Here is a 12896-nt window from a genome sequence, read left to right on the forward strand (position 1 = left end):
AGTTACAAACCATGGGCCCTGATCCCCTTTTAAATTGTTTGGGTGAAGAAAGATCTCTAAGAGAAATAGAAGTGACGGACAGAATAGCAGATGTGGTATGGTCTCATTCCTCTCCCAGCACTTGGCAGGTCTCTATTACTTATGTCTGTGTAAATGTCCAGAGGAATCTACAATCCCTGTGACAACAGACACTTATAGGAAAGGCAGAGAGATCAGAGAGAGGAAATCAAGAGGGCTTTCAAACCTAAACTGTTTGCATTTTTTTTTTGTGGCGTTCATGCACTTCGATGTTATTTGTATAATTAAAAATAAATCAAAAAAGAACGAATTGACAAAACCCTCTAAATGCCTACATGTCTCTAATGAAAGGATTTCAGTTATCAACACATCATTTGGGGAGAGTGTATTTGTTTGAGTCAAATGAGAAGTTACTTCTTATTTCTACACCTCCGCCTTCACACTGGGGTACCTTTGGTAGCTTTGAGATATTTGATCCTTCTATTTCTGATTTGTTTATATGTACCGACATCGCATGATTCTTTATAGGACAAACTGATACAAGACTGAAGGTGCCTTTAACAAAACCGTCTTTTCTTTTTCCTTCATTTTCCCCTTAATCAATAAGCAGTCACATTTTACCACAGGCAGACCCTGACCCGAGGATGTTTGGGGAGACTATTTATAGAGAAAGGCATTCGTCTCACGTTGAGAGAAGGTATTTTACTTTTTCACTTGCCTCGCTAGACAGACCCAAGAATGAGGGTTTCCCTCAAGCCCAAAAGGAAACTGACTCGTCTGGTTTTTTTTTTTCAGAGAAGGGTTTATAGCCTGCTATAGCTTTGACCACCTGCTGCCTGGCACAAGGTTTCTATTTCTATTTCTATTTCAAAGAAATGGAGGGTGTGTAGTGCAAACAATTTCACTTCCTGTTGGTTCCCAGTCCCTGGACGTAGCTCACTGACGGTTAAAACCCTGCAAATGATTCAGATTTGTTGTGATTCCATTAACACCTTGCCTCTGCCGAGGAGGAACGGACTTCCCAAGTTCTGGGTCTCTTTCTCTGTATGTTCTTTTTAACCTGCCTTCTCAATGTACCTGCATTCGGTATAAGGCACAGGCAGCGATGTGGAGGGGAGTGGAGCCTGCCCTGAGTGCCCAGGAAAGACGTCCATTCACCTGTTCGCCGAGTGGTTTATTGAGTTTCTACTACGTGCCAGCTATGGTAATAATTACCGGGGGTGAATAAATGGTTGCAACATGATTCACAAGCTTACCCCAAAGGAGCCCACAGTCTAAATGTGTTGATATTTCCAAAGAATCACAGACCACCATTTCAGAGTCAAAAAGAAATCTAAAGATACTACTATCCGCGTCTTAGAAAGCTGGTCTTGACCCGGTTAATGAAGCTGAACATGGCTACCTAGAGAGTAGATACATACAGATCGAGAGCTGTTAAAAATTGGTGCGTCAGGGGGCACCTGGGTGGCTCAGTGGGTTAAGCGTCCAACTCTTGGTTTCTGCTTGGCTCACGATCTCACGTTTCATGAGTTCGAGCCCCACCTCGGGCTCCGTGCTGACAGCTCAGAGCCTAGAACCTGCTTCGGCTTTGGTGTCTCCCTCTCTCTCTGCCCCTTCCCTGCTTGTGTGCTGTCTCTTTCTCTCTCAAAGATAAATAAACATTAAAAAAAAAAAAAAAGAGCACTGGTCCAGCTAGAAAGGACGTTCTTGGGACAACTGGAGAAATATGAATGTGGGCTTTACGTTCTGTAGCAGTATTGTGTTCATGTTAACTTTCCCGGTGTGATAATTACACTATAGTTACATAGCAGGACGTCCTTGTTCTTAGGAGGGCTGAAGTTTTTCTGAGTGAAGTGTCATGAAAAAAAAAAGCCCAGGTCTCTGGCGTGGTGGTATATCCTGTCCATGGAACTTTCTCCAAGTCTCTGGCTCCACTTGGACCTTTCGTTATTATGCATTTTGTGTTTAACCTCTAACAAAAGACCTCAGGGGATAGCGTAGATTCTCGATCCGTTGTCTTTTCTTTATTCTGACATGTTCTACTGGTTCTGATCACTAAAACAATGGGTGCCTACGTCGCCATTGGAACTGTAGGGCTATCAGGTGGCTGTGGTTTATTCTGAATCATTATACGCCTATCTAAGCGCCATTGATTTATAGGATGTGTCTTTTTTTTTTTTTAAACATATGCCACTGCAAAAGGAAAGAGTCTAAGTCATTGGATGCCATCAACCCCAAGATGCATGGTGATAATCAGAGATGTGAAAATTTGAAAGAAAAAAAAATTGCATCTGAGATTCAACAAGGCTTCACATCTCACCAGGGTTACAAGGAGTAGCCGGATCCGAGCGTACTACTGGAATAAGCCTCCGAGTACCCACACGTGGCTCCAAATGCTAAAACAGAAAACGCATCGAGGAAAAGGGCTGTGGTCACACAAAAATTTAAAAACAAGCGCACACATAGGAGGACACCTGGAAGTCTGGGTCCTCTAGTCACCGAGGTCTTCCCAGATGGTCCTATATTGAAAAGGCTGGTGGTTTTCAGCTCCTGCTCCCACACGCCCGTCCCTCCTTCCTCTGCTTAATTTTTCTCTGTGGCCCTTCTCACCATCGCCGTCCACCCTACCGTCTATTTGTGTAGAGCCTGTCCTCCCACTAGAGTATAAGCTTCAGAAGGACACTGTGTTTCATTTATTGCCGCGTCTCCAGCACCTACAACAGTGTCTCACACACGGCAGGCACTCAGTGTTTGCTGAATAGGGGGGGTCTGGTCCTGCGTTTGTCGCTTAGTAAGTGGTCGGTCTGATCCCAAAGTTCTTGGTCTTAACCTTCCTCTAAACTGCCTAGGACCTTGTGCTCCCAGATCTCTGTCCACCTTTCTCGGCTTCTTTCCTGCAGCTCTTTGCAATGGGGACGCTGTGTTCCTTTGTTAGCTATTCCAGTCCTTCCTTCCATCCTTACCTGGTGGAAATTAAGGATAGGGTTCCTCTTTTGTCTCCAATAGCGATTCCCTTCCCTCCTCTCCTCTTCATCACTGTATAGACGAATAAGTCTGTAGATCAGCTCCTTGGCTGAAGATGGGCAGAGCAAAGGAGGAGAGAGAAGGACACGAGGCCATCTGGGCTCAGGTTATGCACTGACCACCAACGAGTGCCTCCACGGATTGGGTCTTCGACGGGGCCCTCGGTGTCGACCAGAACCCCTTCTATATTCTCTAGAGCTCTTCTCCCAAACCAGGCACCTGTTATTCTCGGAAGATGCCCTGTTTCTCACTTCTCATCGCATGTAGGGCCCCCCCCCACCCTCTGCCACCCAATTCAAGCACTTCTCTGTACGCACCTCGCCCTGTGTCTTGCTGCCTGCCCGGTGGGGCAGGACCTCTGACTTCTAGCGGGGCTGGTCCTCTGCTTCTGTCCGGGGGCTCCCCTCTGCCCGTTCACTCAGGCTTTGCTCTCTCAATTGTCTGCTCTCTGCCCTACCTCCAATGTTTGCTTTTCTAGCATGTCATTTCCATCAGAATTTAAACCAACTCAAGTTTCTCCCATCTGAAAGGAAAAAAAAGAAGAAAGAAAGAAAGAAAGAAAGAAAGAAAGAAAGAAAACAAGGAAAACACCTCAGCATCTCCTTCTAGTCAAATTTCAAAATTTACACCCATACATATATATGTATATACATAGATGTGTAGGTATATATAATACATAAAAATATAAAATATAGTGTGTCTTATATAAAAGTACTATGTATAAATATATGCATGATGTATGTATGCATGTGTATATGATTTTCCACAAATGTACAAATGTGATCGTATCATCATACAATGCCTGAGCCTGAACATTTCATTTTGCAAAGGGGATGCTATTTTTGTTAATAATAAATGGAAGCATTAATTTTTTTTTGTTTTTTCTTTAAGTTTATTTACTTATTTTGAGAGAGAGAGAGTGCACATGAGAGGTAGAGAGCAAGGGAGAGAAAGAATCCCAAGAAAGAATTCCTACGAATTTGTGGCTTGATCTCACAAATCGTGAGACCATGACCTGAGCCGAAATCAAGAGTGGGATGCTTAACTGACTGAGCCAACCAGGTGCCCCGAATTTTCTTCTTATGTCATGTTTTTTGCTCTATAATTTCTTTTTTTTTAATTTTAATTTTTATTCCTTTTTGAGAGAGAGAGAGACACACACACACACACACACACACAGAGTGCAAGCAGGCGTAGGCAGAGAGGAGACACAGAATCTGAAGCAGGTTCCAGGCTCCGAGCTGTCAGCACAGAGCCCGAGGCGGGGCTCGAACTCACAACCTGTGAGATCATGACCTGAGCCGAAGTCAGACGCCTAACGGACAGCCACCCAGGCGCCCCTGGCCTGTAATTTCTAAGATGGGACTTTGAAGTTTATCCTTCCGGGGAGAAAAGAGCCGGTCTTTTGCCTCTTGGGCAAGACTGTACGTTTGGCCGAGTAACCCAACCTCGCTGGTTCCCTGCCCTGAGTCTCACCTCCTTCCGTTTCACTCACCCCACTGCTGACTTCCCTAAAGGACCAATCTGATCACCCTTCCTCAAGCTTTTCAACGAATCCTCATCGTCTCCGGGATAAATCCCAAACATCTTGATGTCATTTACAAGATGCATCTTAATTGGGTTCTCCCCCACCTCCTACCTCTTGGGGCAGACTGTGTTATTGTTCTTAACGGTTTATGGCCCCTTCCTGGGGGAAAGATTATACTTCCCCTGCCCCACGGACGGCAAGCTTGGCCACACGACTTACTTTGGCCAGTGAAATGTGACCAGCGTGGCATTTCCAGGCAGCGAAGTTTAATAGCCAGTGCGTGGTTCGCTTTCCCTCCCTCATGAGACCAATAATGTTCCATCCAGAGGTTGTTCCTACCATTGACTAGCTCCTGGAGTGAATACAAAATAAGCAGAACTCCCTCTGGTTCTCAGTGGCCATGTAACATTAGGAAGAAATCACCCCGTGTTATAAGCCACTGAGATCTGGGGGCCATTTGTCACGGCAGTATAACCCTTTCTGTCCTGACTGATGTACCTTCACAAGGTCCTCTCTTGCCATTCCTTCTTGGCATCTTCAACTCGAATCCAGCAGCATATCAGATGTTTTTGAGTGCACCCACAGTAAGAAATCTGTTTTACCTTGTGACCTGGTACTCACTTCAGATATACATAGATACACACATAAATTGAACAAAGGCTCTGTGGAAAGATTCTTATTGTGTGCAGTTCATTCTGATATATTCTATTCTATTCCATTTAAGTAAAAATGCTGGTCAGGCCCTACTAAGTTGATTTCATGACTCTTTGATGAATCACAACTCTGATTGGAGACCATTGCTCGACCCTACTAAAAAACTGCACTTCCTCTTAACGCACTCCTAGATGTTCTCCAGGGCTGTGCAAGGAAAACACCCATTCTAGGAAAAATTCTTCCTACTGTAGGGTGGCCCAAGTGGCCCCGTATCAGCCAGTCATTCACTGTTTTATACTTGGCTCTTTCCTTTTTTTCTTTTTTTTTTTCAAATTACGGTGAAAAACACATAGCATAAAATTTACCATCTTAACCATTTTAAAGAGTACAGTTCTGGAGCACCCGGGTGGCTCAGTCGGTGGCGCGTCCGACTTGGGCTCAGGTCATGATCTCACGGCTCGTGAGTTCGAGCCCCACATCGGGCTCCGTGCTGACAGCTCGGAGCCTGGAGCCTGCTTCGGATTCTGTGTCTCCCTCTCTCTCTCTGCCCCTCCCCCACTAGTGCTCTGTCTCTGTCTCTCTCTCTCAAATATAAAATAAAATAAATAAATAAATAAAAAATAAAGTACAGTCCAGCAGTGTTAAGCATATGCCATTGTTGTCCATCTTGCAGATCAGAAGTCTGTACCGATAGAACAATAACTCCCTTTCCCTGCCTCTCCCCAGCCAACCACCATCCTGCTTCCTGTCTCTATGAATTTGACTACTTTAGATCCTTCAATAAGTGAAATCGTATAATACTTGCCCTTTTATAAAAAATGTTTTGAAGCAACCCCTGCACCCAAAGTGGGACTCAAACTCACAACCCCGAGATCCAGAATCACATGCTCTGCCATCTGAGCTGGCCAGGTCCCCCAGTATTTCCCAGTATTTGCCCTTTGGTGACTAGCATTTATTTATTTATTTATTTATTTATTTATTTATTTATAGAGATTGAGAGAGTACAAGCAGGGGAGAGGGGAAAGAGAGAGAGAGAGAGAGAGAGGTGCCTGGGTGGCTCGGTCGGTTAGGCGTCTGACTTTGGCTCAGGTCATAATCTCACGGTTGGTGAGTTCGAGCCCCACATCGGGTTCTGCGCTGACAGCTGGGAGCCCGGAGCCTGCTTCAGATTCTGTGTCTCCCTCTCTCTCTGCCCCTTCACCACTCACATTCTGTCTCTCTCTGTGTCTTGAAAATAAATAAATGTTAAAAAAATTTTTTTTAATTAAAAAAAAGAAAGAAAGTGAGAGAGAGAGAGAAAGAAAGAATTTTAAGTAGGCTCTAGGCCCAGCTGGGAGCCACACACAGGGCTTGATCCCACGTCCCTGGGATCATGACCTGAGCTGAAACAAAGAGTCTGATGCTCAACCTACTGAGCCACCCAGGGGCCCCATTTTTATTTTTATTTTTAAAGAGTTTATTTTTAAGTAATCTCTCCACCCAACGTGGGGCTCAAACTCACGATCCCGAGATCAAGAGTTGTACATTCTAACTGAGCCAGCCAGGCACTCCCTCTGACTGGCTTATTTCACTTAGTATAATGTCCTCAAGGTTCATCCATGTTTTAGCATGGATGTGAATTTCTATCCTATTGAAATATTCTATCGTATTTACATGTCGTTTGTTTGTTCATTTATCTACGGATAGACATTTGGGTTGCTTCCACTCCTTGGTTATTTTGAGCAGTGCTACTACAAACATAGATGGATGTGCAAATATCTCAAGGGCCCGCTATCCATTCTTCTAGATACATACCCGGCAGTGGGATTGCTGGGTCACGCGGTAACTCTTTGTTTAATTTTTTGAGGAATCTACGTACTGTTTTCTGGAGCGGCTGCATCATTTCCCATCTCCAACAACCGGGCACAAACGTTTCAATTGCTTCATATCCTCACCAACACTGTTATTTTCTGGGTGTTTTGATAGTGGTCACCTTAATTGGTGTGAGATGCCCGGCTCTCCGGTTTCTGATCCGGAGAAACTCTAAGAGCTAATAAATACCTAGTGTTCTTTTAGGCCACTCAGTCTGAGGATAATTCGTTGCACAGCCGTGGATAACTAACGCACTCTGACTTTACAATCAAGTGGATGCTTGTAGAAATCAGGCTGCTCCGGACCACACAGCTGATAAGTAGACGTACCGCCTCTCAAATGCACTGGATCTCTGAACCTCTAGACCCCATGACCTTTAACAGCGCAATAGTTGGGTGAAGGCACTATGGCCCCTCACTGGAGGGGTCTCTCTGGAAAGGCACCCCCACAGAAGTGCCACAGCATCGTTACCCCGGGGTCCACACCTTGGGCTGGGTCTTGGGTGCCCTTCTCATTACTAACCTCCAAGGAGTAATTTGGAGAAAAGAGTAATTGGAAATTTTATTCAGTTAAAAACAGAAAACAAAAAACAAAACACCCCCAGACCGGCTTCTGCCTTTTCTCCTCGGCCCTTATCTTGTTTTCTGGCTTCTCTGGAGTCTTCTTTACCCCGGTCAGTCATTTGACGACAGACCTCTCTCTGGCTCCTGGTTGGAACATGCCAGTTGTTCTAGAGAACAATTAAGCTTCCTTTTCAGGTTGAGCTAATTTCATGACAGCTTTCCCCAGTCGAGGCCATCATCCGTACAGGATCAGAGTGCTGGGCCCGCTCGGCTGCGTTTTGGAAGCCATCCCTGACAAGCCCTCCTCTTGTCTTCGTGCCCTTGCGTCTGGATCTCCCTGCCCCCTTCTGTCTCCACTGAGGTTGGCTTTGACGCCCTTTCCCTCTCTGCGTTCTTCCTCCTTGTTCCCGTGCTTTACTCACTGGCTTCTATTTCAGGCTGTGCTGGGTTCTTGGGAAGTCAGCCTCTTCTCCAGATATCAGTTTACTTATCTGAGGAATGGCCGTAAGAGTCCTTGGCTCGAAAGGTTGTTCCGAAGGCTTAATGACAGGACACGGGTACAGCCCCCAGCACAGGGCACAGGGTCCGTATTCATAAACCAGAGCTTTCATCTAGTGTTGTTTCTCCATGATCAACTTCGCTAATTCTCTCTCAGCCCATTCCAGAAAGCCTACTCTATTTGTCACGTGATCTAACGTCCCTTCTTCCCTCGTGGTTTTTTTTTTGTTTTGTTTTGTTTTTCTTTGTCACTGTAGCAGCTGCTGCATTTTAGACCTGCCATTTGGGATTCAGCTTGCTCTTCGGCTCCTCTCCTGGGCCACTCGGCACCAAACCACCCCCTCCCACCTTCTGGTGTTGTCTGCCCTCTTGCCTAGCTTTTTGCTGCCCTCCCCAAGGCCGGTGAAGCCCCCTGCCGCCTGCCCTCCTCTGGCCCAGCTGTTTTTAGGGCATCTAATCCTTTTCCATTATTCCCTTCCCAGGTAACCAACAAATGGCTGTATTTTCCAAGTAACTCCCACAGATGCTTCTTCCGTCTGTAAAAAAATACTTGACGTTGACGAGTCAATGGAACTCTGGCTCCTACAGATTCCTCCTCCAAACTCCTAACCCTTCTCCCGCTGAGGGGAAGGAGACGGCCCTCACCAGTTCACTGAAACACACTGGCTGCAGTCCTGGGCCATGATAGAATGTTCGAAGTTCTAATCTATCTAAGTTTTGGGTTATAGAGGTCACACGCCCTCAGAAGTCCCCAGGGGCAGTCTTAAGGACACGTTTGACCCATCCTGAATTTTAGCCCTAGTTTGCAAATTACCTGGGGACATGTTCCTTTCTATCCGATTGATTGGGGAGTTTGTCCATAACCTGCTAACATTTCAGACTGACTTCAGGAATTTATATATATATGTGTATGTATGTATATGTGTATATATATGTGTGTGTATACGTATATACATATATATGTATGTATATACATGTATACGTATATACGTATACACACACACATATACTACACACATATACATATATATATACATATACATATATATATTAATTTTCCATTCACCAGCCACAGAAGTAGAAGTTAAGGATGACATTCTAGAGCACAAATATTTAATTACTCTCCCATCCCCCACCCCCCTGAATTCTACTGAAGAGTCTTTGAAGCAAATACAGTAGTAGGTCCCAGATGGAAATATGGACGTGAAAGGAGCTATCTCTTTTGCTTTTTTGGCAGGAGTTTGCTCTAAGGGCTCCAATAACGCAATGACCACATGTTGCATTGACGTTTTGAGGTGACCAGGGTGGATTAGTGGGGATAGGACCGGGGGTGGGGTGGGGGTGGGGGGGCAGGGATGCAAGGTTGTCATCGTCACAGAAAGGCAATTGAACTTGACCAGTCCTCCTTGTTTCCTGCATCTGCCCTTAACTAGCGAGTGTGATATTGGGTGAGCTACTTAACTGGACGAAGTTTTAGACTATTCTTTTGAAAGGGTGATAATGAAACTTCCTTCCCTGGGCTGTTGAGTTGGAATGATGTCACACGGAAGGAGCTTCTGGGACCCCAGGGGTGCCCAGGGGAGGCAGGACTGTGGTGGGTGTGAGGGTAGATAAACTCTGACTTCTCTTTCTGAGTTGCCTGGGTTTTTCTGCTGCTGGATGAAGTGTGTTTGTCCAATCACTCTTGAACTGGGATAAACAGTAAATTTCAGGCAAGGTTATAAGATTCTGCCGGGCAAAGCCAAACAAAGCCTACTTTACTGCCTTTTTTTTTTTTTTTTTTACAGCCTGTGACTTTTAATGGCTCCTGCAGTTGACAATGCTTCTCCCTGAAGCCAAAGTGAACTTGTTATCCTGCAGTTTATTTTGCATTTAAATAGCACTTTGTGTTTCCCAGGTGCTTAAGAGTCATTAATTCATCTTTCCTCTTCTAGGTCTTACACTTTTCTTCTGTTTATTTATTTATTTACTTTTTTTTTTTTTTTTTTTTTTTGCAAAGTGGGGAGCTGGTTAAAACTTGGAGATTTGCCCAAGGTCACACAGACCCGTTCAGGGAGGTGTGAACCTGTTCCTTTTCACATCCTGGTTCTGTGCTAAGTTCACTGTAGTTTGTTACTTCTCACTGCTCTGGGCTCATCAGCCGAGATCAAAGGACTTTTGGGTCTTTGGGAAAGGATTCCCAAAGTTAAGTGTCTGCTAGAACTTCTTTTCCTTCATTTGTGGGAAGTTTGGGGGCAAATGTGCGTGTACTGGTCCTCGAATCTTAGGACTGTGAACCGCCGTTTGATTCTTTTTTTATTTCCTGCCGTCTTGATTCTGAGGGGAGTTATCCCAGTTCAGATCCTCTGTCTGATGTCACTTCGAGTCAATTTGGCCATGGCTCAGAGGCTGAGCCAGGCACTTGGGCAAAATAGCAAGATTTGAATTACCCCCTTCTCACACAGGAAAAAAAAAATCCAGTTTTTAGAAACTCACTTTGTCACCTTGAAGCCAGAAATCCTTCACCCATCGCTTCCCAAATGCCTGCTGCTTCTAACACCCATTCCCCTTTCCCTTCTGCCAGGGCACATGGACTCCCCCCTCCTTTCCCCCTGCCCCTCCTCCTCCCTAATCAAGGTATTGTCTCTACCTAAGACAAACGTTTAATTGTGATTAACTCACAATGAAATTACTCGCCAGGGGCAGTTCAGAGACTCACCTGTAGGTCAATCCATACACCACTGCCACCAAAAACATTTTAAGTATCTCTCTGCAGGTTCTGCTGTTCAGTTTTCTCGAGTAGTTCAGTTTTTCCTTTGGTACCATTTGCTTCTCTTGCTCATTCTTGTTTTTTCTTTCTCACCCCAAAAAAGCACAGTTTAGAGCCTTACAACTTCCATTTTAATACCAAGTGTTTAGTGAGTACTACATCTTGGTTCCAATGACAATCTGCTGCTGGTGGGGAGGGAAACAGAAGGAATCTAAGCCAGTCTCATCCTCCAGGCCAACCTATCAGCATAAATACCTAAAATGCCTCAATGAAAGAAAGACTCTGGCCACTCCTTGAGTCTAGAATTATGTCTTAACCTTATTCTGTCCCCAAGGTGCCTTACTAAGGAGCCATGTCTATTTTTTCACCCGTGTTTCTAGTTTCTGGAGATTATCCAGCTCCGATAGGAGAGTTGATTAGTATCTTTCACCGAGAACGTCAGGGCCTTTGAATAGTTTCGGTCTCGATTTTTCCTTTCTCAAGAGCAGGTTCCTTGAAGCTACTCAAGAGCAAACACCCAAGGACAAAGGTGGGCGGTCAGAGAATGACAGGTGAATGGTTGGGTGGCAAGAGAAGTCAGAGAGATAAAGGCAATTCTTGCTTTTTGCAAAAGCACAGGGACACGGTCACATCATCCCCGAAAAGGGGATTAAATATGAGGTTACTTCCTCTAGAATATCCAGCATTTGTATGAGATTTGCAAAGATTTGGGAATGTCAAAAATTTGGCTCAGAAATTTGCAAGTTCCCAGAGCTATGTTTAAAGATAACTTTCACGTAGACAAAACGAACTCCAGAACATGGGGGAGGCATTCAAATGAACAATTCATAAATTGGTAAACATTTGCCAAGCAGCTACTATGGGTCCAGCACTGGGGCAATGGGATGGATAAAACAGACCGCCTAGCCTCAAGTTTTCAAGGAAGGGATTATAGAATGAGATGAAATATGGATAAAGCACAGAGTAGCTCTCCAGAAAGGGAAGACTAGGGGGATGGTAATTCTAAACTGGGTCTTGAAGGATAAATCGGAGGTCATGAGTCGGGCAGAGTAGGACATTTACAGGCGTAGAATTTCGTGTGTTTAGGAGACATTAGGACTGGGCTGTACACGGGGAAGTGAGAGTTGAGAGCCGAGCCACACTAAGACCTCTGGGCTCGGGTCCTTGAGGGGAAGGAGAGTTAATGAAGCATTTAAAGTGATACGATCACAATGGCTTTGCTTTAGTTTATAAAGCAGCTTTATAGTAGTGTTAGCAATAGTGTTCTGCGGTTATTAGTATATTTGAGTTGTTCTGTATACGTGAGTACCTGTAATACCTTCATTATTCATGGACTGATTAAGAGCTTTGGGAGTTGTTGCCTCAACTTTGCTGGGGTGTTCGGCTAATTCTTAGAATCATATAAAGGTGAAGTAAATTACAGAATATAATAGGCGTTTAAACTATATGCTAGGTAATAAAGGAGGCAGAGAAGGAAGTTTCATTTATTACATTACTAATAAGTATGTTTGAAGGCAACTCGGAGCATGCTACACCACCAAGAGGGCGGCTCATTCATTTTGCTGGATCTCTGAGATTAGAAATTTCCCCACTGCATTCTCCTTGAGGTGTTCACAATAGCATGCATAAGAAGGAGGGTGCTGGCTGAGAAAATAATTTCTTAAAAAAAAAATTTCATTTGAGTTTATGACAGATCTCATAATCTAGAGGGTTTAACATTACCTGGGGTATATTGCAAAGGCACAGGACCAGAGGAATAACATCACAAAGCCATCAGTTGAAGAATACATACATAAAAGGCTAAAGATCATAAAACAAGTTCTTAACCATAGATATAATGCTGGAATGCACAGAAAAAAAGGGACTGATAGCTTAGATACATTTCCTAGATTTTTCTTTGGTGAGATGCCAGCCAGGGGTACCTTTAAATAAAAATTGAAATAAAACCGGGGAAATGCTATTCATATTTTGAAACGACTCAAAATCCCTCTCCCTTTTTTATATCAAATAG

The sequence above is a fragment of the Felis catus genome, chromosome B2 (assembly GCF_018350175.1).
Source record: "Felis catus isolate Fca126 chromosome B2, F.catus_Fca126_mat1.0, whole genome shotgun sequence".
Classification (NCBI taxonomy): domain Eukaryota; kingdom Metazoa; phylum Chordata; class Mammalia; order Carnivora; family Felidae; genus Felis; species Felis catus.